General features: G+C 42.3%; 1 protein-coding gene across 1 annotated transcript in view; it reads left to right on the plus strand.

Annotated features, from left to right (window-relative positions):
- The window catches only part of rheb (Ras homolog, mTORC1 binding), a 123,999-nt gene that overhangs the window by 76,349 nt on the left and 26,445 nt on the right, over nt 1-21,205 (plus strand). The window lies entirely within an intron of this gene.

Below are 21,205 nucleotides of genomic sequence, written 5' to 3' on the forward strand. Positions count from 1 at the left end.
TTCATTAATTTTATGCTGCACCAGAAGACTGAGTTTTGCTACAAACACTTATATCCTCCCTCCATCTGCATCAATACATTGTATAAGTAACATGGCATTACAGCATTACTTGTGTGTAAAAAATTGTGTAAGAATTTTGTTAAAATTCAAACTTTTCCTTTTTGGGTAGAGTAAACGCAATCAGCCATATCTGAATTCTAAAGTGCATTTTCCCCTCAGGAAAACAACCTGTAAAAATCCAAATACAAAAACAGAAATTGCTGGAAAATCTCAGCAGGTCTGGCAGCATCTGTGGAAGGACATCAGAGTTAATGTTTCTGGTCCACTGACCCTTCAGAACTGATGTTCACTAGGGAAAAAAATGTTTTTATACAGAAGATAGTGTTGGGGGGGAGCGGGGTAGCCTTTGAGGTATGACAGTTGGACAGACAAAGGAGTGGATAATGGTCAGCCTAGGAGACTGGCTGCTAATTCCGGCTGTAAGTGGCTAATATCAGTATTGAGATCAGTCATGTGTAGTAGCAAACTATGATAACAAGGCCTGGTGTCTGGGGCTTGGGGTAAGGACACAGGAGAAGGTAAAATTGTTCCTATTAATATTGAATCCAGAAGATTGTAGAGTAATGAAAACAATCTGTCAATGTCTGCAAAACTAAAGAACTGATCATTGACTTCAGAAAAGAAAGAGAAGAACATGCCCCCATCTACATCGGAACTGAGGTTGAGAGGGTGAAGAACAAAATGTTCCTCAGAGTGACAATAACCGATGACCTATCCCGGACTTGCCATGTAAATGCAACAGTCAAGAAGGCACAACAGTGCCTCTTCATCCTCAGGCAGCTCAGAAAATTTGGTATCTGCATAAAGTCTCTCACCAGCTTCTACAGATGCACCATTTGAGAGCATACTGTCTGGGTCCATAATGGATTGGTATGGCAACTGCTGTAGCCAACCTTCAATCCATGGACTCTATTTGCATGGCTCACTGCTGCAGAAAGGTGGCCAGCATCATCAAAGACCCATTGCATCCTGGTAATGACCTCTATCCTTTTCTGTCAGGCAGAAGATACAGAAGCCTGAACATGAGCAAGCAGGTTCAGGAACAGTTTCTTTCCAGCTGTTATCAGAATGTTGAATGGACCTGTATGCCACTAAGTCTTTTTGAACTGGATATCCTTTGCTTGTTGTGAACTGCCTGTACCACTCAAACAAAACTTTTCATTGTATTTTGGTACACGAGGCAATAAATCGATCAAATCAAATCAAATCAAATCCATTCCTAGACAGAAAAAGAGATGCTGCCCTTCTAGCTTGTACTGAGCTTTGCTGGAATGCTATAGCAAGCCTGAGACAGAGATTTTGGCCAGGGAACAAGATAACAAAGTGTGAAGCTGGATGAACACAGCAGGCCAAGCAGCATCTCAGGAGCACAAAAGCTGACGTTTTGGGCCTAACCCTTCTTCAGAGAGGCGGATGGGGAGAGGGTTCTGGAATAAATAGGGAGAGAGGGGAAGGCGGACCGAAGATGGAGAGAAAAGAAGATAGGTGGAGAGGAGAGTATAGGTGGGGAGGTAGGGAGGCGATAGGTCAGTCCAGGGAAGACGGACAAGTCAAGGAGGTGGGATGAGGTTAGTAGGTAGGAAGTGGAGGTGCAGCTTGAGGTGGGAGGAAGGGATGGGTGAGAGGAAGAACAGGTTAGGGAGGCAGAGACAGGCTGGGCTGGTTTTGGGGTGCACTGGGGGGTGCGGATGAACTGAGCTGGTTTTGGGATGCGGTGGGGGAAGGGGAGATTTTGAAGCTTGTGAAGTCCACATTGATACCATTGGGCCGCAGGGTTCCCAAGCGGAATATGAGTTGCTGTTCCTGCACCCTTCGGGTGGCATCATTGTGGCACTGCAGGAAGCCCATGATGGACATGTTGTTTAAAGAATGGGAGGGGGAGTTAAAATGGTTCGCGACTGGGAGGTGCAGTTGTTTATTGCGAACCGAACAGCTTCCTCCTTCCCTCGTACTAGTGCCAATGCCCCGTGAATTCAAATCTGTTTCTCCGTCTCCAATCTTTGAGCCACTCTTCTAAATAGACTGGTTTAGGAGATTATTACTCTTGCGGTTTTCCTTTATAATTTAGCACCCTAGCTGCTGACCTATATCATTGGTACCTACATGAATTTTGTCAGCTGGATCTTTCCCTTCACAATCCAAGTTTCTCTGCAGGCCAGATGAGAGACCCAGCGCCTTTTATTTCCTTTTTATTCATTCATGGAATGAGGAAGTCGCTGGCTGGGCAGCGTTTATTGCCCACCCCTGATTACATAGAGAGCAGTTAAGAGTCAAGCATATTGCTGTGGATCTGGAGTCACATGCAGGCCAGACCAGGTAAGGATGGCAGTTTCCTGCCCTAAAGGATGTTAGTGAACCAGATGAGTTTTTTCCTCACAATTGGCAATGGATTCCTGATCATCATTAGACTCTTAATTCCAGATATTTATTGAATTCAAATTCCACCATCTGCCGTGGCAGGCATTGAACCCGGGTCCCTAGAATATTATCTGGTTCTCTGTATTAACAGTCCAGTGATAATACCACTAGCCTATCGTCTTTCCTGGGCATTAGCCTTCAAGACTCTTTGTGTTGGCTGCAGAGAACAGTGGCTATTCTCATAATACTATCCCTGATTTTCTAATAATATTTTTGTTTGTGTCTCTCTCCTAACCAACCACCACCACCACGACCACTCCCAGCCCAAAAGAAAATATCCTGCTCATAGGGTCGCTCATAGTCCCAATCCTCCTGTCTCTTGACCACTGCCCATATTCAAGGTGATTTAATTTAATGGTGTGACTGCCTCCTGAAATACAGCACCCATGTAAGTCCTCCTTCTGTCTCTCGTTGTGCTCAAAGCTCAGACTCCAGCTCATCAACTCTGACCCAGGGTTCCTCACACACCCAACAGTTGCTACTGATGTGGTCACTTAGCCACAATGGGACCCACCAAGTTCACACTGTGCAGGTACAACATATCGTCTGGCCTAGCATCTCCTGTTATTTGTTCACTGGATGAGATTTTTCACTGGCCAGGCCAGCATTTATTTCCCATCTCTAATTGCCCAGGGGGCAATTAAGAGTCAGCCACATGGCTATGGGTCTGGAATGATATGTAAGCCAGACCAGGTAAGGATAGTAGTTGTCTTCCTTAAAAGACGTACAATATTTAATTCTTAATTTGATTTTTAAGAATTCCCTACTTTTAGTTTGTACCCTATACACATTTCTCCTCTATTTTCAATGTGGAAGTGAACTGTGATAGTCAAATTAGTGAAAATGAAATGTTGCTATTGAAGACAGATGAATTCAGGGCATAGTTAACACGCAAAGAGGTATTTCAGACAGCATATCCACCTATAATTGCAATTGTGGTTAATTATGTAGACACCGTTTTCCACTTCTCTTTCAATTTTTCTGTTCTCTAAATGCATTTAACTACCAGAAGCATTGCACAACCATTGTTTATATAATTGTTGCATCAAATTTTCAGCTACCTATCACCAATCTATGTGTCTGCCTGATTTCAGGTGAGCAACTATTTTTAGGAGACTGATAAAATGTGTCAGAGAGATTGCATGGTTTGGATTTTTGGATGCAAATTCCTAAAAGAAGGCAGGGCCCAGAGCATTTGTTGTGTTGTCAAAAATTGTGTGCTGAAGACAAGATATATTGCTTATAATTTAGGTTTTTGGAACCTTGTTCAGATTTAGTTTGGCTGTATTGTTGTATCTAAAATCTTGACATTTTGTGTCATTATATGTTCAATGCTACTGAAGGGAACTATTTTACTGAAACTGTTCATCTTGCTTTCTTTAACTGCAATTGCAGAAAATACAGTAAAAGGAAAACATTTGAACTGCAATTATTTCTCCTATAACATAGTTGCTTCATATGCGACCTTGTGCAACAGAAAATTGCCATAAAAATAATTTGAGAAATCACTGTAGAAAATTTCCATACTGTACAGTGGAAAGTTTACATCTACTATTGATCAATTATGTTGCAGCCAATTCACATTAATGAAACACGCACTGTAGCAGAAATGTGTGCTGATTGGTGGACATCTAAACTTTAATTGGTGGATGCATTGATGTGGTGATTGCAAGTTAATGATGACTGATAGTTAACTGCCAAACTTTGTTTAAATTTTACACCAAATTGTTGACTTAGAATCAAACTATCTCAATGATAGTGTGCTTCGTCTATCTGGCATACATTCTATTCTGTTAATTTGTTGATGTGTCACCGTTGTGACCTTCATGTACTTCTCGAACTTCTTAACTGGGCAGTTATATTGTTTGCACTCTTGAGGTAGTCATGACTTCGAATATTTAATTGAATTATTCTTTAAAAAGAAAGCTCTTTATAGCTGATATTTTTATGTCCAAATTTTGTTGATTAATATGTTCGAATTTACAAAAACTCTAAAACGAAACCATTAAGAGACACGCAAAGGGTGCCTTGCTTGCTTTCTGTGGTAGTGAATTTCCTGGCTCGTCACTACCTGGGTGAAGAAATTTCACTTCATTGCAGTCCTAATGGTTTACCCTGTATCCTTAGATTTCGACCCTTGGCTATTCTCGTAAGTTAGACTTTGTCAAAAGTCTGAAAGTCCAAATAAGCTGCATCCATTGATTTACCCTCAATAACTCTACTATATACGTGCTCAAAAAAATCCAGTAAATTTGTCCAGCATAATTTCCATTTTGGAAATCCCTGCTGCTTCTGTGTACTCCTATTGTTTTCTAAGTGTTCTGTTATTAAGTCCTTTATCAAGGACTCTTAGCACTTTTTCCAAGACCAACGTCAGCTGACTCGTCTGTAATTCCTTGTTTTCTCTCTGCTTCTCTTTTTGAAGAGTGATTACGTTAGCTACCCTCTAGTCTGTAGTAACTATTGCCGAGTCTACAGAATCTTAGAAAATGATCACCAATGCTTCCACTATTTCTAGGGCCACCTACTTAAGTACTCTGGCATGTAGATTATTGGCCATGCAGATTTATCCGCCATCATTTTCCTGAACACAGTTTCCCTGAGTACTTGTTTCCTTCAGTCCCTCCCCCTCTCTAAACCCTGCTTGATGTTTTGTTTTTTCTTGGAATTAAAAGACTGAATCATGACCTGATGGAGGTCCTTAAAATTATGAAAGTTTATAGGGCTGATAGAAGTTTTAATATAGATGTTTGTGGCATGAAATAAAAACAATTAATGAAAGGCTGGATAAGCTGAGGTTATTTTCCTTATAGCAAAGAAATTTGAGGGAGACCTGATAGTGTACAAGATTTAGAGGCTTGGACAGGGTGAATAGAAAGCATCTATTACTCTTAGTTGAATGGTCAGTGACAAGGAGACATGATTTTAAGGTTTTTTAATTGATTTTAAGTATTTGGATGAACACTTGAAGTGTCATAATATTCAAGGCTATGGGTCTGGTGTAGGAAGGTGAGGCTAATGCAGGTAATAATATATTTTTGTCAGTACAAACTTAATTGGCTGAAGGGCCGCCTCTGTAATGTTTATTTTTTGACATCCGCTAAAGATTTTAAGAAAATCTTATTCACTAAAAATATGGTTTAGATATGCAACACAGTTGGTTGCGGCAACTAACAAGCATGCACTGAAGCTAGCTACGTATATGTAGGAGAAAGTAATCAAAGAATTTCTTGGAATGGGATGTAGAGAGATGAGAAATAGTTCATGTGAGGCAAAGGCACAATTTGCATGAGCCTGTTAGGCTCAATGGTATTTGTGCAGTGAAAGCTTGATAATTTGAAATAGGTTAAAAGCTTTACATTTGAGTTCAGAAAATTAGTGCATCTTCCTCACCATCAGTGTAAAATTTATTCAAAGCGAAACTTTCCAGTGTTAATCTGCATATTTCACTTGAAAGAAGAATGACGAGGAATCACAGTTCAGTGGTATTTGGAACAGCCTAGATTTGATGTCCAGCAGATACAATACTGTGGCTTCTGCCAGGATCTCAAAGTTATCATTTATATCTTTGTTTTATTGCCTTGTTATTGCTTAGTTGCACAGTAATCAACTTAAATGCAGAATGGCCTGGACTCTAACATAGCTTGAAAAAATATGCAGCTGTGCACTTTGACAGGAAGAATGGAGGAGCTAAACATTTTTTTAAACTTGGCAAAATACTGCAGAATGCTGCAGGACAGACAGATTTGGATCTCTGTGCATAGATCGCAAAAAGCTAGCATCCAAATTCTACCAGGGAAGGTGATGACCTAGAGTTAGTATTACTAGATTATTAATCCAGAGACTCAGGTAATGTTCTGGGGACCCAGATTTGAATCCCCCCACCACGCACGCGTGCACACACGTGTGCACATGTACACTGTAGTGGTGGAATATAAGTTCCAAGTTCCTTTCAGGGAAGGAAGCCTGCCATGTGACTCCAGACCCACAGCAATATGGTTAACTCTCAGTGCTCTCTGAAATGACCTAGCAAACCATTTCATTGTACCAATTGCTACAAAGTCTCAAAGAAATTAAACTGGACGGAACATCTAGCATTAACCTAGACACCGGATAAGACAACGGCAGAAACAGCCCTGTTAATCCTGCAAAGTCCTCACTAACATCTGGGGACTTGTGCCAAAATTGGGAGAGCTTTCTCAGAGACTAGTCAAGCATCAGCTTGATATTGCCTGTAAGATATCATTCTGTGAGTATGCCTACGTGCCAGACACCACCATCACCATCCCTGATATGTCCTGTCTCACTGGCAAGACAGACCTAGTCGAGATGGTGTGTAATCAGGAGGGAATTACTCTGGGAATCCTCGACATTGGCTGTGACTTTGGACCCCATGAAGCCTCATGGCTTCAGGTTGAACATGGACAAGGGAGCCTCCCACTGATTACCGCATACCATCCTCATTTAGCTGATGAGTCACTCCTCCATGTTAAACAACACTCAAAGGATGCACTGAGGATGGCAAGAGCACAAATGTACGATGGGTGGTAGATTTCAATGTCCACCACCAAGAGTGGCCTGACAGTTGGTCAGTCCTAATGGACAAAGTGCAAGGCTGGGTCAGGTGGAAAGAGAATCAACGAGGGAAAGCATACTTGACCTCATTCTTGCCTATCTGCCAGCTGCACATGCATTTGTCCATGACAGTATCAGTAAGAGAACCACCACGTAGGCCTTGTGGAGATAAACTTTTAAAAGATTAAAGCAGAACAGAGTGAATTTAAGAGGTTATGTAGAAGATTAAAAAATAAAACCTTTAAAATAGTAATTTCTGATGTACTCCCAATGCCAAACTCAAACGAGGGAAGGAACTAAAGGTGAAAGGACACAAATCAATGGATGAAGAGCTGGTGTATTGTTCAAGGATTCAGATTTTTGGACAATTGGAATGACTTTTTTGTTTTAGAACAGGTCTTTTCTATCCCAATGGGTCCAACCTAAACTGGAAAGGAACCAATATCTTAGCAGGGAGACTTCCTCGTTGTATAATGGGATATGTTATACTGATAGAATTTCTCTACTCGCCTTATCTAAGTAGCAGTGTAAAAGGAAGGATTGGGGTAGGTTCTGAATGTGAGGACAGCACATCAATTAGAAAAGAAATTGAGACAATCAGAGTATGTCGTAACTCTGAAGAACTAAATTGAATTTATTTCAATGCAAGGGTGGAAGGCTGATGTTTCGGGCCTAGACCCTTCATCCTGCTCCTATAATGCTGCTTGGCCTCTTGTTCATCCAGCTCTACACCTTGTTATCTCTGATTTTCCAGCATCTGCAGGTCCTATTATCTCTGAGGAAAGGAGGGGTAGTGGTGTTTTACATTAAGGAATACATTACTCCTGTCACTAGGATAGATATTTCTGAAAAATCGCCCAGTGAAAATAAATGGGTAGAAATTACAAATAAGGTTAGGTTAGATTAGATTCCCTACAGTGTGGAAACAGGCCCTTCGACCCAACAAGTCCACACCGCCCTTCGGACCATCCCACCCAGACCCATCCCCCTATAATCCACACACCCGGAACAATACAGGCAATTTAGCATGGCCAATCCACCTACTCTGCACGTCTTTGGACTGTGGGAGGAAGCCGGAGCACCCGGAGGAAACCCACGCAGACACTGGGAGAATGTGCAAACTCCACGCAGACAGTTGCCCGAGGCTGGAATCGAACCTGGGTCCCTGGCACTGTGAGGCTGCAGTGCTAACCACTGAGCCAACATGCTGCCCACAAGAAAGGAAAGGTCACTAATGGGGTTTACTCCTGGCCCTGGTATAGAAGCAAATATGTAGGGAGAGCTCTGATATATGTAAGCATAATAAGGTTGCAATAATGGAGGTTTTTAATTTTCCAAACACTGACTGGGATTACCATAGTGTTAAAGCTTTAGATGGTGAAGAATTTGTCAAATGAGCTCAAGAATATTTTTTCAGTATGTGGATGCCCCTACCAGAAAAGAAGCCAAACTAGATCTCCTTTTGGGCAATAAGGCAGGGCAGGTGACTGCAGTAAAATTGGGGGGAACTCTTTGGATCTAGCAATCATAATTCTATTAGTTTCAAAATGATTATTGAAATGGATAAACCTTGCATAAAAGTTAAAGCTTTTAATTGGAGTAAGGCAGATTTTAATGGTATGAGACAAGAGCTTTCAAAAGTTGATTGGAGCAGGCTGTTCGTAGGTAAAAGGACATCTGACAGTTGGGAGATATTCAAGAGTGTGACGAGATTTCAGAGGCATTTTGTTCCTGTTGAGTGAAGGGTAGGCTGATAGGATTAAGAAACAGTGGAGGAATGAAGATATTGAGCTTCTAGTCAAGAAGAAATTTTAAAAACAGATATATAGACAATTTAGTTCAATTGAATCTTTTAATAGATTGTGTAGGGGCATTCTTAAGAGAAATCAGGAAGACAGAGAGAGAGGATATGTGATAGCATTGGCAGATAAGGTTAAGGACAATGCAAAGGGATTCTACAAATACGTTAAGAGCAAGAGGGTAATGAGAGAGGGGTTTGGGCCCCTTAAAGACCAAGAAGGTCACCTTTATGTTGAATCCCAGGAAATGGAAGAGATAATAACTGAGTATTTCTTGTCAGTTTTTACTGCAGAGAAATAAACTTTGATGTTTTAAAAACAGTTCACATTACAGAAGAGGAAATCCAGGCGGTCTTGGTAAATGTAAAAGTGGATAAATCTCTGGGACCTGATCTGATGTATTCCAGAATGGTGTGGGAAGTAAGGGAGAAAATTACAAGACCCCTTGGGGAAATATTTGCATCATCTATAACTACGGATGAGGTACCTAATGGGCGGGGGGTTCCTAATGTTGTACCTTGGTTTAAGAACCGTTGTAAGGAGAAGCTGGGGAACACTAGACCTGAGAGTCTGAGTTTGGTTTTGGGCACGTTGTTGAAGGTGATTTTCTAAAAGATATGATTTATGGACATTTAGAGGGGCAAAAATTGGTCAGAGGTAGTCAGCATGGCTTTGTGAGAGGAAACTTGTTTCTCACAAACTTGTTTCAGTTTTTGAGGAAGTTACCAAAAAGGTGGTTGATAGCCGAGCAGTGGATTTTGTTTATTTGGATTTTAGTAAAACCTTTGACAAGGTTCGGCATGGTAGACTAATTAGTGAAGTTAGGTCACATGGGATTCAAGGTGAGCTTGCCAATTGGATACATAATTGGCTTAATGGCAGGAGATAATAATGGTAGAGGGTTGCTTTTCAGACTGGAGGCCTGTGACCAGCAGTATTCCATAGGAATCGACTCTGGGCCTCTTTTGTTTGTCATTTATATAAAATGATTTAGGTAAGAATGTAGAAGTACTGTTTAGTGAGCTTGTAGAAGACACCAAAATTAGTGTTGTAAACAGTGAAGAAGGCTTTTTAAGGATACAAAGCGATCTTGATCAAATGGGTCAATGGGCTAAAAAATGGCGTAGAACAGAACAATACAGCGCAGAACAGGCTCTTCAGCCCTCAGTGAACTAAGCCCATCCACATGCGCTATCCCATCATCCATCTGCTTATCCAAGGACTGTTTAAATGCCCCTAATGTAGCTGAGTTAACTACATTGGCAGGCAGGGCGTTTCACGCCCTTACCACTCTGAGCAAAGAACCTGCCTCTGACATCTGTCTTCAGTCTATCACCTCTCAATTTGCAGTTATGCCCCCTCGTACATGCTGACGTCATCATCCTCGGAAAAAGACTCCCACTGTCCACCCTGTCTAATCCTCTGATCATCTTCTATGTCTCTATTAAATCCCCTCTTAGCCTTCTCTCCAATGAGAACAGATCCAAGTCCCTCAGCCTTTCTTCAAAAGGCCTTCGCTCCAGACCACGCAACGTCCTGGTAAATCTCATCTGCACCTTTTCCAACGCTTCCACATTCTTCCTGTAATGGGGTGACCAGAACTGCATGCACTATTCCAAATGAGGCTGCACTAGCGTTTTGTACAGTTGCAGCATGACATCACGGCTCCAGAACTCAATCCCTCTACCAATAAAACCTAACACACCGTAAGCCGCCTTAACAGCACTATCAACCTGGGTGGCAACTTTCAGGGATCGATGTACATGGACACCAAGATCCGTCTGCACATGCATACTACCAAGTATTTTTCCATTGACCCAGTATTCTGCCTTCCTATTATTCTTCCCAAAGTGAATCACCTCACATTTATCTGTATTAAACTCCATTTGCCACCTTTTGGCCCAATTCTGGAGTTTATCCAAGTCTCCCTGCAACATTATTCCACACTATCCACCACTCCACCGACTTGTGTCATCTGCAAACTTACTAACCCATCCAGCTATGCCTGCGTCCAAGTCATTTATAAAAATGACAAACAGCAATGGTCCCAAAACACATCTTGGACACACACCACTAGTAACCGTACTCCAGGCTGAATATTTTCCACCAACCACCACTCGTTGCCTTCTTACAGAAAGCCAGTTTCTAATCCAAACTGCTAAATCCCCCTCAATCCCATGCCTCCGCATTTTCTCCAATAGCCTACCATGCAGCAGATGGCGTTCAATCTGGATAAAGGCGAGGTATCGCGTTTTGGTACAACAAACAAGAGTAGTGGCGTAGAACCTAGGGACCTATGGGTGCAGGTACATAATTCTTTGTGATATACATAAATGATCTGGTGGAAGGTATAGATGGTCTGATTGGCAGGTTTGCCAATGACACCAAGAATGGTGGAGTAGCAGACAGTGAAGGGGACTGTCAGAGAATGCAGCAGAATATAGACAGATTGGAGAGTTGGGTGGAGAACTGGCAGATGGAGTTCAATCCAGGCAAATGAGGTGATGCATTTTGGAAGATCCAATTCAGGAACAAACTACATGGTAAATGGAAAAGGCCTGGGGAAAATTGCACAGAGCGATCTCGTTGTTCAGGTCCATTGTACCCTGAAGGTGGCAACGCAGGTCAAATAGTGTGGTCAAGTAGGCATACGGCATGCTTTCATTCATCAGACGGTATTGAGTACAAGAGTTGGCAGGTTATGTTACAGTTGTACAGGACTTTGGTTCGACCACGTTTGGAATACTGCATGCAGTTCTGGTCACCACATTACCAAAAGGATGTGGATACTTTGGAGAGGGTGCAGAGGAGGTTCACCAGGATGTTGTCTGGTATGAGGGAAACTAGTTTTGAAGAGAGGTTGAGTAGATTAGAATTATTTACATTAAAAAGACAGACGTTAAGGGGGGGTTCCTGATTGAGGTCTACAAAATCATGAGTTATAGACAGAGTGGATAGCAAGAAGCTTTTATCCCCCCATAGTGGCAGACTGAATTACTAAGGGTCACACTTTCACGGTGAGAAGGGAAAAGTTTAGGGGAGATGTGTGTGGAGATTTCTTTGCACAGAGGGTGGTGGGTGCCTGGAATGAGTTGCCAGTGGAGGTGGTAGAGGCAGGCATGATAGCATCATTTAAGATATAACGAGACAGATACACGAATGGGCAGGGAGCAGAGGGATACAGATCCTTGGAAAATAGGTGACAGGTTTAGATAGAGGATCTGGATCGGCACAGGCTTGGAGGGCTGAAGGGTCTGTACCTGTGCTTTAATTTTCTTTGTTCTTTATGTGGACAGGACGGTTAAAAAGGTTTTTGGCACACTTGCCTTCGTTGCTCAGTCCTTTGAGTATAGGAGTTGGGATGTTATGTGAGATTGTACAGGACATTAGTGAGGCCTCTTCTGAACATTCTGGTTGCCCCGTCATAGGAAGGATGTTATCAAGCTGGAGAAGGTTCAGAAGAGATTTACCCGGATGTTGCTGGGTATCAAAGGTTTGAGTTATAAGGAAAGGCTGAATAGGCTGAGACTTGTTTCACTGGAGCTTAGGAGGTTGCGTGGTGACCTGATAGAAGCAGATAAAATGAGAGGAATAGATAGAGTTAATGGTAGCTGCCCTTCCCTAAGATGGGGAAATTCAAGACGAAGGGGCACATTTTTAAGGTGAGACGAGTGATTTTAAAAAAGATACTAGGCACTTTTTCTTTTTACCAAAGGTGGTTTGCGTGCGGAATGAATTTGCTGATAAAATGGTGAATGCGGGTACAGTTGCGACATTTGGATGGTTATATGAATAGGTAAGGTTTGGAGTGATGTGGGCAAGGTGCAGGCAGGTGAGACTTGTTTAGTTTGGGATTATGTTCAGCATGGACTGGTCGGTCTCCATCTCAGGCAACCAGCTTGTAACTGATGCCCATTTCAAGCCCACCGACTCCCACAGCTACCTAGAATACACCTCCTCCCACCCACCCTCCTGCAAAAATTCCATCCCCTATTCCCAATTCCTCCGCCTCTGCCGCATCTGCTCCCACGATGAGGCATTCCACTCCCGCACATCCCAGATGTCCAAGTTCTTCAAGGACCGCAACTTTCCCCCCACAGTGATCGAGAACGCCCTTGACCACGTCTCCCGCATTTCCCGCCACACATCCCTCTCACCCTGCCCCTGCCATAACCGCCCAAAGAAGATCCCCCTCATTCTTTCACACCACCCCACCAACCTCTGGATACAACGCATCATCCTCCACTTCCGCCATCTACAATCCGACCCCAGCACCCAAGACATTTTCCCATCCCCACCCTTGTCTGCTTTCCGGAGAGACCACTCTCTCCGTGACTCCCTTGTTCGCTCCACACTGCCCTCCAACCCCACCGCACCTGGCACCTTCCCCTGCAACCACAGGAAATGCTACACTTGCCCCCACACCACCTCCCTCACCCTATCCCAGGCCCCAAGATGACTTTCCATATTAAGCAGAGGTTCACCTGCACATCTGCCAATGTGGTATACTGCATCCATTGTACCCGGTGTGGCCTCCTCTACATTGGGGAAACCAAGCGGAGGCTTGGGGACCGCTTTGCAGAACACCTCCGCTTGGTTCGCAATAAACAACTGCACCTCCCAGTCGCAAACCATTTCAACTCCCCCTCCCATTCTTTAGATGACATGTCTATCATGGGCCTCCTGCAATGCCACAATGATGCCACCTGAAGGTTGCAGGAACAGCAACTCATATTCCGCTTGGGAACCCTGCAGCCTAATGGTATCAATGTGGACTTCACAAGCTTCAAAATCTCCCCTTCCCCCACCGCATTCCACAACCAGCCCAGTTCATCTCTCCCCCCCCCACTCCACTGCATCCCAAACCCAGCCCAGCCTGTCTTTGCCTCTCTAACCTGTTCTTCCTCTCACCCATCCCTTCCTCCCACCCCAAGCTGCACCTCCATTTCCTACCTACTAACCTCATCCCACCGCCTTGACCTGTCCGTCTTCCCTGGACTGACCTATCCCCTCCCTACCTCCCCACCTATACTCTCCTCTCCACCTATCATCTTTTCTCTCCATCTTCAGTCCGCCTCCCCCCCTCTCCCTATTTATTCCAGAACCCTCACCCCATACCCTCTGTGATGAAGGGTCTAGGCCCAAAACGTCAGCTTTTGTGCTCCTGAGATGCTGCTTGGCCTGCTGTGTTCATCCAGCTTCGCACTTTATTATCTATGGTTGGTCTGAAGAGTTGGTTTCCATGCTGTATGATTCTGCAGAGGATTTTCTTCCCTGAGGATAGTGAATCTGTGGAAATGTTTACCATAGAGCAGGACGATTGGGTCATTTTAAGTATTTCATGGCTGAGACTTTTAATCAGTAAAAGAATCAAGGGTTATGGGGAAATGCAGAAAAGTCGAGTTGAGGATTATCAGATGAGCTATGATCTCATTGAATGACTGAGCGACTCAATCGGCCAAATGTATTTTTGCTTATGGACTACGTGTGTAAAATCAGATGCCAGCACAGCTTTCCGTAATCTGTGGATGCCCATGTAAGTTTATTGGAGAGCAGTTGAAGTTATTGGCTGGGGCACTGGCTACAGGCGAATTATGTTACCTATCAATGACAACTGCGCTTTTTTGAAAATAAGTTGGAGATAAAATATAATTTCATGGTGTAAGCATTCTAATTAGAATGATTTTTTGTCACGTACTCACTTGCATGAGTACACTGAAAATTTTACAGGCAGCCCCTTAGAGCACTATCTTGGGTACAACTGTACATAGGCACAGAATCTTGGTATTAAACAGAAAAATAAAAACAGCAACTTTAGGAGTTAAACATTGCAGTCCTTCTTAAAGCGTTAACAAACAAAGAAACATAGTTCAACATCACAGTCCATAAGTGGCTGGCCATGCTGGGCTCGCACTCCTCACAAGCACTTGACATCATCTCCACTGCCTGCTCTCGCTGTCGTCGTCCGCCCCCGGAGCTGTTTGCTGGGTGGGGATATAAGCTAAATGCCTTTTAGACAATGTTACTTTAGTTAGAATATTGGGGATATACTTTTAATGAAAAGTACCGTATCCCCCAGCATGTTTTTTTTAATATCATTGAGGCACAGATATTTAGTAATTCTTTATAAGGAAGTTGCCATTCACATTTAGTTTCTGTTTCAGTAATGAGTCTTGGGATGCACCATATATCTGCACCCAAAATTGTACAATGTTTGTTGGTCAACACTCACTTTCCTCAAATTGGAGTCTCCTGAATTTGTTTCTGTTTGTCTAGAGCAATCTATCCTGTCTAAAGACACAGAAATGTCCCCATTGGCTGTAGCTGGGGCCTGTGTTGAAGCCTGGGGTTAAACCAGTCTGTTTTCATGGAGAGGTTAATGAACCAAGAAATTAGTTATTTAAGTGACTTCATCTTTTTACTGCATAAAAATGCTGATTCTTTGTTTTTCAATTTTGAACTAAATCTTGTCCTATTCCTGCTAAGAAAATTTGAAAGTACAATGGAATATGCATTTAATCAAGGATCCTGCTAAACTTCTGTAGGGGTAGAATGAAGGAAGAGGAAATTTGGCCCAAATTGCATATGATCAGAATGGGGGGGGATAGTAGGAACTACCGATGCTGGAGAATCTGATATAACAAGGTGTACAGCTAGATGAACATAGCAGGCCAAGAAGTATCAGAGGAGCAGGAAAGCTGACGTTTCTGGTCTGGACCCTTCTTCAGACCCAAAATGTCAGCTTTCCTACTCCTGTGATGCTGCTTGGCCTGCTGTATTCATCCAGCTCTACATTTTCATCAGAATGGGGTGCATTTTATTGAGCGAACCTTCTCAGTCAGAAGAAGGCATTAATCCAACAAATATATGTTGCAGAATTAAACTTCTAGTAATCGCAGCTGCGTGTAGTAAGGTTCTTTCAGATCTCCCACAACAGGTGCTCCACCCAGACTGAATTGTTTGCCTTGAGCTTTGGAATTGTATGATTGTGTCTAACTAACTAACACCCTGTTTTAACCAGAAATTTTAACACCTACTATGCTTGTAGCAACCTACTGAGTGGAGGGGATGAGGATCGTAAATATAATAAATTCTGTAAACCAAAGAATAGTCATATCAGTATGTACCAGATGTTCTCAGTTTTTACAGACAGATTTAAAAATATTCTCTAAGTGAAAGTGACAGTAAATTAATCAGCTGAACGCAGTGTAAACAATGCTGAAAAATTAAAGATTTATTTGAAATGTTTAAATAAAATGCATTTTTTGTGAAAGTTTGTCTTGAATCATCATAGTTATAGTGCATTGTTATAGTTCCACACAATGGTAAGAGGTGCAAAGAGCACAAAATCGATCACTTTCTAAAGATCATCATCTCTGGAACCTGTGATAAACTTTCTTCAATGCCTCTCTTTTAACTTGGACCTGTACTCTTGAAACATTTTTCTGTCCTGAGAAATTTGTGTCAATCATCTTGTTTTTAATGCAAAAACGTTTAAGCTGTAATTGATCTGCGTTTAGAATTTAAGACCATAAGATGTAGGAGCAGAAATTAGGCCATTCGGCCTGTTGAGTCTGCTCCGCTATTCAATCATGACTGTGAAATTTCTCAACCCCATTCTCCTGCTTTCTCCCTGTATCCCTTCATCCTCTTGACAATCGAGCTTTTTTTTTTGTTAAATATACTCAATGACCTGGCCTCCATAGCCGCCTGTGGCAATAAAATTCCATAGATTCACCACTATCTGGCTGAAGAAGTTTCTCCATATCTCCGTTATAAAGGTCTTCCCTTTACTCTAAGGCTGTGCCCTCAGGTCCTAGCTTGTCCTACAAATGGAAATGTCTTTCCAACATCCACTGCACCTAGGCCTTTATTGTCGCATGCACTCAAATGAGTGCAGTGAAAAGTTTGTAATGTTGCTTTTTGGTGTTATCTTGGGCACAGAGCACCCAGGTACTGAAACTTTTAAGTGTCGTTACAGAGTTTTTAAAAGCTAGGTTAGCGTAGGAACAGCTTAAAAAAAAGTCCAGAATGATAACCAGTGATAATAAGTTCTAGTCTGTGCCCACCAACCCCAGAGCACAAGGCCATGCTGCATGTGCTGGCCTTCATCCAGGACTCGATCCACTGCCAATCTGGGACTTTGCCCGTTCACTCTGCTTTGCCGTGGAACTTGACCCACACTTGCTCTACTCCTTGACTCCAGCCTTCAGGTAGGACAGAAGCAGGTGAAGGCTAAGGAAAGAAAAGCTACAAAGAGGAGGAGAAAACAACAAAAAGGAACAGGGACTGGCAAAGAGAGGAGCTCTGACTGGAGTGTTCTGCTGTGCTGTGAAAGCATGGAGTATTTACTTGTGAACAGAGTTAATAAGGGAGACTAGAATAGCACAGATTGCTTTTATGGAAGCATGGTGCTTTGACGATTGCAGTGGTTGTGAAACTAGGAGCACTAATTTCAAGTTCAGGTTATAAACTTTTTTAAAATGATTCATAGCTGAACTCCAATCAGTGAAACAAATAAATTTCCTGCTTTTGCTTTTAAATATCTGTAAATTTGTACCCCATCCGGAATATGGTATCATTTGCAGAAAGAAGCATTATATCGTTTTTACTCAGATTTTGCTGAGATTGTATCTCATTCCTTTCGACATGCAAGAGAATCTAGTTATCAAAAAAACCTTGCCTTGTCTTGCCTGCTAAGGGTTTTGTGAATTTCTAATCTGCCCTTGTACCAGGAATGTGCATCCTTCATAAAATAAAATAAATGGATGAAAATAAACATAACATCCAGCTTCTTCAGAACCAAGTGACATCAAATTTTTTTCAAATCAAGCATTTGTATACTATTTTTTAAAGTTTGAAAGCATCTTACAGAGCGTTAATAGAAAACAATTGTCCACCCAAGGAGTGAGAAATTTGGAGGAATGCCTGAAAGTTTGGCCCAAATGTGGCCTTTTATGAAATGCTTTTGAAGAAGTTGGTACAGTTTGAGGGATTAAGAATGAACCTTATTAAACACTACAGTGTTACATGCATTCATCGCAAGCAGAAATAAGCATGATTCCTTTTTAGATTACTCTGGACCTTGGACGAAATGGAAGTTAGACTAGTCTAACCTGAAGTAACACAGTTTTGCAACTTAAAATATCAAGTACTGCATATCTTTGAGCTTTTTCTTTTTGAAGCTATGAGAATGCAAATTTTGAGACAGTATAACCAAGAATCTTTTCAGTGATGGAAGTATTATCTGACAATAGCCCTCAGGAAAATAAAGCCTAAAAGAAATATATTGTAAAGCAAGAAACACCTAGGTCCACCTGAGCAAGCACTGGATCACTGACCGTTGCTGTATCGACAGCAGCATATCATCATTGTTAAAATCAAAAGAGCAGTGAGAAGATAGTTCTCCATCTTGTGGTCTGGACTTTGGAACTTTATCAATAGATAAAAGTGTGTGTGTGTGTCTGTGTGTGTGTGTCAGTCAGAGAGATTTTGGATGTTGAACAGAGAGAATGGGAACTGCTGATGCTGGAGAATCTGAGATAAAGTGTGGAGCTAGATGAGCACAGGCCAAGCAGCATCTTGGAGTACAAAAGCTGATGTTTCGGGCCTAGACCCTTCATCAGAAAAGGGGGATGGGGAGAGGATTCTGAAATAAATAGGGAGAGGTTTTGGGGGCGGAGGGGGGGAGGCGGACTGAAGATGGATAGAGGAGAAGATAGGGAGGGGTAGGTCAGTCCAGAGAGGACAGACAGGTCAAGGGGGCGGGATGAGGTTCGTAGGAAGGAAATCAAGGTGTGGTGGGAGGAGGGGATAGATGAGAGGAAGAACAGGTTAGGGATGCAGTGGGGGAGGGGAGATTTTGAAGCTGGTGAAATCCACATTGATACCATTGGGCTGCAGGGTTGCCAAGCGGAATATGAGTTGCTGTTCCTGCAACCTATGGGTGGCATCATTATGGCACTGCAGGAGGCCCAGGATGGACATGCTGTCTAAGGAATGCGAGGGGGAGTTAAAATGGTTTGTGACTGGGAGGCACGGTTGTTTATTGCGAACCGAGCGTAGGTGTTCTGCCAAGCGGTCCAATGGTATCAACGTGGATTTCACCAGCTTCAAAATCTCCCCTCCCCCCACTGCATCCCAAAACCAGCCCACTTCATCTCTGCCTCCCTAACCTGTTCTTCCTCTCACCTATCCCCTCCTCCCACCTCACGCCGCACCTCCATTTCCTTCCTGCTAACCTTATCCCGTCCCCCTGACCTGTCTGTCCTCCCCAGACTGACCTATCCCCTCCCTACCTCCCCATCCATACTCTCCCCTCCCCCTATCTTCTCCACTATTCATCTTCAGTCCGCCTCCCCCTCTCTCCCTATTTATTCCAGAACCCCCTCCCCATCCCCCTCTCTGATGAAGGATCTGGGCCTGAAACATCAGCTTTTGTACTCCTGAGATGCTGCTTGGCCTGCTGTGTTCATCCAGCTCCACACTTTGTTATTTTGGATTTTGAAGATTTGTTTCAGTTCATTAGTAAATTTTAAAAAATGGTGTTTTCCTAGCTAGTGTTCAAGTTAAATTGTTACAGTACATTTTTATTAATCTCTCAATCTAGTATGAATTGCTTTTGTGCTGAGTAGCAGTCAATCAGGCACATTGGTAATTTTTATGATTTTATGCATGTCCACATTTCTGACAGCTTGTGAAACAGTGGGACACAATTATCCATGCATTGTTGCAACTGAAGTTTAACAACCTGAAGATCTCTAACTGCCAAAGCTACCTAAAGATTTGCTGACGTTGTAGTCATAGTATTTGATTTCACAAGGGGCACTTATTGACTCTCAAAGCGTGCTTCACTTTGAAAAGGTATGCATGCTTCAAATTAGATTCTGCTTATCAGATTCAAGGGCATTCCCAAGCTAAGCAGGCATTCCTGGAATGGTTACCAGGTTCACTGCTGCTTCCTCTTCCTTCCTGCAGATATGTTAGTTTGATTGGCATTAGCTTGACAGTGCATTCCTTATGATTGATTAATGCATCCTACTTGCAAATTACGTCGTCACCATTTATATCCACTATTCGGGTGGTTCTGTTAAATTTTTGGAAATAAGCAAGAGCCTGTAACATTATTATTGGTGCCAAATTTTGTATTTGTAAGAACAAGATGTTGTTCTTGCAGTTGTTGAAATCCGAGCTGAAAACACAAAAGTGTCAGAGATCACAGCAGGTCAGGCAGCATCCATGAGGAGAAGGCAAGTTAACATTTCTAGTCTAGATGACTCTTCATCTAAATTCAAAACGTTAGCCTGCTTTCTTTCCATGGATGCTGCCTGACCCACTGTGATCACCAGCAATCTTTGTTTTCAGTTTTGTATTTGTAATACCTTTTTCACTTTATTCTATTTCTGTTGTTACTTTGCAATCTTGAAACATGATTACTTCATGGTTACTTCAGCTATCAGTCTAGTATGTTTTGAGCAATCATTTTAGAGTTTGGTTTAACTGCATCCCTTAATACTGGACTAAATTTGAGATGACTCCAGTCTGGGATCTTTTGGCTCAGTAACTCCCACACTTCAGGCGAAAATGTGAATTCAAGTTCTGCTGTAGAAACTTGGGCATAGTCTAACATGACACTGAAGGACACAATATTGCAGAAGCTGCAGTCTTCCAGATTGGACATTAAACCAGTCAGTGTCTTTTATGTTAGGTGAATGTAAAGTGAATGAGAAGCTGGAGCTTTCAGCTAGCGATCCGGCCTCAATTTATCCCACTGATATCCATGAAAAACAGCTTATTTTTCACATTGGTGCATGTGTGTACAAATTATACTGAACTCTGCTGCAGTTCTATTTGATGTGGTTATCGGTTTAATTCTTCTAGCCAACCAGCTCAATGTTCTTAAGTTGTTTAAATTTCCCTACATGATGCGATTAAACATTAAATTGTTAGAATTACTGTGAAATACTTTGGGACATCCTAAAGTCACAGAAGGTACTATGTAAATCCAAGTTATTCTTAATTACAGTTTGATTTGGTACCATTTGGTGAACTAAATAAGTTTTTAAATAGATAAATTGACATTACTCGTTGTCGTGATCCCTTTTGAGCACACTGATACTTTCATTCAATGGTTTCATTGATTGGTTTGATGATAGAAAAATTGCAAGGTCTGAGCTACTTCAAACATCTTGTCTTTTTGTCTTAATTTTGAGCTAGAGGTTCCAAAAATCCAGGAGTTTAGTTACCAATGTTTCATCTCAAAGCTTTTACGCAGAGTTGACAGTGTTTCATGGTCTTGATCAGTTGTGCGCTAAAGGCGTAGAATCATTTCAGGACGTGTTTTATTCCAGTTT

This window comes from Stegostoma tigrinum, chromosome 2, assembly GCF_030684315.1.
Source record: "Stegostoma tigrinum isolate sSteTig4 chromosome 2, sSteTig4.hap1, whole genome shotgun sequence".
Taxonomy (NCBI): Eukaryota; Metazoa; Chordata; class Chondrichthyes; order Orectolobiformes; family Stegostomatidae; genus Stegostoma; species Stegostoma tigrinum.